We start from the raw sequence: 6,153 nt of genomic DNA, 5'->3' as shown, positions 1-6,153 counted from the left end.
CCTTCCCGCAGCCTGCTGGGAACTGTAGTTCCGAGCCGCGAAAAGCTCCGCCGCCCTGTGTGCCCTCCGTGCGGTTTTGAAGGGGCAGGGATGCGCAGGGCGGAGGGGCCTGGTGGCAGCGAGCCCTGGCCAAGGACAGATCATATTTCCACAGGCTGCACGACTGTGCAGGCACAGACAGATGGAAAAAAGGTTCGTTATCCTAAGTGGTTTACAGAGAAAATGCCAGTCCTTTAAATTGTTCTTTATATATATATATATATATATATATATATATATATATATATATATATTCATTCTTGGGAAGGTTTTGGTTGGAAGAAATCTTGTTGATTTTGTTTGATATTGCAATGGGGTTTTTGTTGTTGTTGTTGTTTAACCACAAAAGATAGCCAGGGCGTTTTCCAAAGCTGTCCTCCATCATCACTGCAGCCTTCCGAGGTAAGTGAACAAGTGAACTCTCCCTTTCCCATGATGGGGAAACTGAGCAAGGACGGTTTTGTGGCTTCTGCAAAGCCACAAGAATCCAGCTTCCTGATTCTCAGGATCATGCACAGGCCACCTAACACCGCCCCTTCTTCAAGTCATGACTTGTATGAGAACTTACGAGGCAATGTCCTTTGTCACAGATTGAGAGAAAGGAGTATTGGCTAAATACATTAAAAGACAGTCCGACCAACTAAAGGACACATCATGTTTCCTCAGCATCTGCCGCTGCTCTTGCTTTCCTGTTTCAGGTGCTCTTTCTGCAAATAATGTACTTAGCCTTTCCTGTCTGGGTCTGTCCTTAAATAGTAATAATAAATTAGGAGCAGAAGAGAGACACCAAGTGGTCTAGCTGGTGAAGATATTTTTTTTTTTTCAGATATGAATGCGAAAGAGTAGTTCTGATCCAAAACCTTTTGGTACCAGAGGAATTTTTTTTTCCTATTGATGTCAACAGGCTTCAGACCAGGACTTTCCTGAGAACACAGCACTTGTGGGGGCACTCCCAGGTGGCAAACTCTGGAGAAGCCATCACAGTAGTTATTGTTCTTTCCCTTCCAGGTCTTTCTGAATACAGAGTCCTTCTGTTCTGTATGCCATTTCCTGTCCTCTACTCTTTGATTTAAGAGCAGTGACAGTCCTGTATCTATGTAAATATTTACAGGATAGGTCCTGGATCCTTTCCAAGTCTCAGTTAGCAAAGCCCATGATACACAGAGCAAGAGCTGTCCAGCAGAGTGATTCCTTCTAAGAAAATGCTTCTGGTACCAATTAGAGCTGGGAGCAAAGGAACAGCAGAAAACAGCCAGAAGCAGGAACTGGGAAATCTGGTGTCCTCATTTGTGGTCTTCTAACATCTGGTACACACACATACACTGCAAAAGCCCATAATTTGCAAAGCTTTTACATTTGTGGTACAGCATAGCCCACTCTTAATTTCATGCATTCCCACAAAAATGGCTTGTTCTCCAAGCCCAGAGTTCTATGTGAGGCTAATGGATTGCAAGGACAAGTGATTTGTGATTAAACTGATGCTTTTGAGGAACATATGACTAAGCAAAGAGTACAGAGGGTTTAATGATTTGCAAAGCATGAGAAATTAAGTTTTCCTTCTTTATGCTGTGAATGTAAGCTGATTCGCATATACATTGGACCTGTCAAGTGTACTAATATCAATCAAAAAGTTGCAAATAAATAATTTGTTTATGTGAATGTTCATTTTATTTATTTTTTTTCCAAAGCAGTTTGAAAAAGCCAGATGTTGAAAAATGAGATCCTTGGGCTTAAGTTTGGAAGTCTGAGAGCTTTGGGTATACAATGTGGTCATTCAGAAAAATGTTACAAGCCAAAAAGCATGAAAATACAGTTACCAGCCCCTTACCAGTGTTAAGCCTGTGCAAGCCCTCTCTGCCCACTCTGACACCTGCTGTCCTGAATACTCTGCCTGCGGTAAATTTGCTGTGCCTTGCTGGATGCCTGATTTCTGACCTGACCCATGCCCTTTGCAATGCCGATGTGTTGGAATCTTTGTGCAGGTATACAATATTCACCCAACCTACACAAACTGTAGTGATATCCAGGGTCCACCTAATAGGACCAGTTCAGAAGACATTGCATTGGGCTCAAAATTGGTGGGAAACACCATAAGGAAACCTTTTCAGTGTCACCTCTTCCAGTAACTTCTCACCATCACTCCACACAAAAGGAGAGGGGTGAAGTCCTAGAACAGCAGCAAGAACACTACGTAGGGACAGCTGCCTTGTCCAGCAATCCCAGATAACACACTCTAGCTCTGCATCAAGGCTGCAGCTGTCTTCTCTTTTTCCCCTCCCTGATTTCCTTCTGGGACAGGCCATGCATATTTCCTCTCCTGCCCCACAATTAGTTTGTTCAGTACTATTCTGCTTTAGCCACTAGACCAGCCTACCCTGACGTTCCCACAAGGCAAATGCATTGCCCTTTTTGTGCAGTGATTTCCTGCCAATCACTTAGTAAAGGATGGGGCTAATCCAAACAAATGGAGAATGAGGTTTGGGTTGGATTGCAGTGGGGCACGTTTAACTGGGACACACCTCACTGACTTGCTTCTTGACACCTGTCTGCCAGAAATTGTAGCCTTTTCCAGCTTGCCAGCACAAGAAGCTCTGGTTGCTCCTTGACACTGAAAGGACCCACATTATACACTGCTATTTAAGGTCCTTAACCTAGAGAAGGTCACTTGTGCAGAGCTGCACAGTGGAGTGATTGCACACACAGTTCTGCTGTAAGAACAGAGGGGCAATTGCCTCCTGAAGAGCTGCTGGTATGGGAATTATTCTCAGCTGTCCCTTTCTCCATGTGTCCAGAGGGAAGAAATAACCTGTATCCTGGCACTCCTATTAGCATTAAGCTAATGCTTTTGCCTGTTCTGTTTGTCTCACCCTTCTCCTCTGCATGCCTACATGGACAAGCCAGGAGCACCATCCTCTTCCCTCCTATGCCTAGCTGAGTTCTTCTATCACAGAGGAGTCACACAGGAGCAGACATTGCAATAAACAGGAAATGCAGCAAACAAATACAGTCAAGCAGTGAAGGCTAACAGGAGGCAACACTGAAAGCGAGTAAAACCAGGAAAAATGGCAATAACATTTCTAGCAGGTGCAAAACAGCAGACACACTTCAGGCAATTTTGAGTGGATGATCATAGTTTCTAATGAACCCAGGCAGTAAAACCAGTGGCAGCCCTGTGTTCACCCCAGCATGAGAAAAGGCCAACAGATGCTCAGAACTGTGCAAAAGTTTAAGCCTTGCAACACCTGAGGCTGTGGAGTGTGCCCACATCCTGCCTTCACAGGGGCAGGCATAGGGTGTGTTAGTTGAGGGAGTTACTATGGACAGCTGCCCCAACCAAACTCCTGATGGGTCCATCTCTAGTCCCACTGTTGTTCTGCCATTGCTGGGAGTCTTGTGGCTGAGAGCCCAGAGGGAAGTGCCCAGTGGTGTGTGAACTGGAGAAGCAATAAAGTAAGAGTAGATGGTAGATAATAAAGGGACATGTTATGCAAAAGGGGAGGCAGCATCTGCTACAAAATCCTGCAAACTGCTCAGAAGCAAGCATATATCTTGATGCACCCTTGGGAATTGCCATGTTCCTTCTAACCCGTTGGGTCTGACAACACTGGGTCAAAGCATGCTGTGAAGTGTTGTGTAGGCTCTCAGTGCCAGATCTGTGTTCCCTGTTGTTCTGTGTGGCTTCCTCTGACTGCCTGGCCTCCCTGCATGAGCCCATGGTGATGTCACGGGCAGTCTGAGTCCAGTTGCAGGTGCTTGTACCTGGAGCAGTGACATGCAGTCATCTCAGTTAGGGAAGGGAGGAGGCATCATGCATCAGAGACATTTTGTTTACTGATTTGCAGTGGTCCAAAGCAGGTGTGAAATGGTACCAGGGGAAGAGTGCAACACTTCACAGATGCTCAGCACTTGTCTCGATTTAAAGTGAGAGAGAAATGGCTGCAGCTGAGTAAGTAAGACAAAGCAGTGGTGGTTTGTGCAGGGACAGGCAGGTGAATGGGCACAGCAGTGGTGGAGGTGACCAGCACAATAAAGGCTGGGAAGAGAGGAGCTGTTTCAGATAGGCTGCTTTCTGGCTTGCATGGAGTGCTGAAACAAGTCAGAGTCCAGCAGTTGCTGGCCAGCTGGCCCCTCGGGCAGCTCCAAAGATGGATGCTCCTAGAAATTGCACAGGAGCATCTGTGTCCCTTCAGACCTTTATTGAAATCCCTGGTGGGTCGTGTGTGGACTTCTAAAAGGCGTCCAGCCTTTTAACATCTCAGAGCCAGCCTGCCATCTGTTCCTCGTGTTGTGTTAGGAATTCTTCTGTGATTTCATCTCACTCGGGGTGCCCAGTTTTTGCACTCAGAGTATTTTGGCTCAGTGTGTGTGTGGCAGCCAGGGCAGGACACAAGCAGCAGTCTTGAGGAGACCCTCACAGATATTGCTTTCCCACATAGTCCAGAGCAGAAACACCCTACCAGGCACAAGGGAAGGTTTGTGTCCCTTTTGTTTTGCTCTTAGCTTGTTAAATCTGCACCTGCCCAAAGGCCATGGGCTGAACCAGCTTCTGGGGAGATGACCACAAACGTTTCTGTAGATGTTGTTCTTTCCAGGAGGGTTTTGCTGTCTCAGAGCTCTTGTGTGTCCTGAGAGAGCCACAGATAGACACACACATGTCACAACCAAGCTTCATGCTAGGCTACTCAAGTTTAAAAAACTGACTGGAAGCAGCAGTCCTCATTCGGGACAGCAAATGGAACACCCTGCTGTTGCTTACAATACAGTTACATAAATTTGTCAACAACAAAAAAAGAGAGTTTCTTGTTAGTTGGTTGTGTTAAAGTTCCCTAGTCTATGCTTGCTGTGGTAGCGATGGCACGTGGGTGCTGGGTATCAGTATTTGAATGCAGCCATGGTGGTGACAGTGGGCTGGGCAGTGGAAATGTGGATAGTAGCAGAAAGGAGACAGGGAAGGGAAAAGATACAGCTCCCTCTTGTCCTGTCAATTCCCAAGGAGGCACACAGAATGGGCAATTTTGCTGATACACACTCCTGCCTGCTGAGAGCTGTCCTGAGCTAGCAGGCTGCCAGCACAGGGCTAGGACATTGGGTACACACTGCAACCCTTCACAGTTTGGATTTGGACGAGGATTTTGGGAGTGTGTGTGTTTCTCCATCAGGTTTGCTCAGCCGGGGTCTCTGTGCCATGCCCCCATGGAGGGATTCTTGCTCAGAGCATTCCTCAGTCTGGTGTCCTCATCTCACACTGACCATCAGCAGTTCGCTTCCTCTTAGCAGGGAGTTGCAAAGGCATAACAGGACTGTGTTTGCCACATGCTGAATGGGGAACAGCTGGAGGCAGATGATTGTTTGGGTTATTTGCCTGTTGCCTGGACGTTTTGTTTGCTTGCTCCAGCCCTGAAAAAATAGGTCCTCCGGAGGTTGGTCTGTATTACGCCTGTATATTACAGGCTGCTTTTAAAAACTAGTGTTTTATAACTTCGCAAATGAGTGTCCTGCCGTTTCAATGGCAAGGCTCCATAAACAACGCAGTCTTCTCAGAAATCTCCCTGCCACAGAGCCAGTGGGACTGGGGGAGCAGAAGCAGCCAAAACCACATGCTTCTGGTGTCAGTGAAGCAGATACCCCTGAGTCTGGTTCCAGTGGAACCTCTCTGTTCTTGAGTGCATTTAAATGGCTGACTAAATGATAGTGCTGGCTGATGTTTATGGACTGTGATTAGAAGGATGCCACTCAGCTTTCCTCACAATCAGCTCCTCACCTGCTTTAAACCAGCATCACTCTGTTTCAATCACGATGCTGTGTTTGTAACTGCTCTGTCTGTAACATTTGCACGTATCCCCTGGCTGCTTGCTTCTGGGTGTTTGCTTTTGTTCCGAGTGACTGGACAGGCTTTCACCCTGTGAGAAAAGCATCTTTTTTTCTCACTGTAGAGTGCAGCATCTTGGCTGTGGAACATTGAGTTAAGTAAGAATAGGCTGGTCAGGAAACAGAGCGGGTGTTCTTGCCAGTTGATACTGGAGAAGTAATATCAAAAAGAATGCAGATTTGGCCAAGGTACTCACAAGTAGTGCCATGGGTCTAGTCATGAGCCTGTGTGTGCAGCAATTCTGC

This window comes from Chiroxiphia lanceolata, chromosome 5 (genome assembly GCF_009829145.1).
Source record: "Chiroxiphia lanceolata isolate bChiLan1 chromosome 5, bChiLan1.pri, whole genome shotgun sequence".
Lineage (NCBI taxonomy): Eukaryota > Metazoa > Chordata > Aves > Passeriformes > Pipridae > Chiroxiphia > Chiroxiphia lanceolata.
This window is presented reverse-complemented; position numbering follows the sequence as displayed.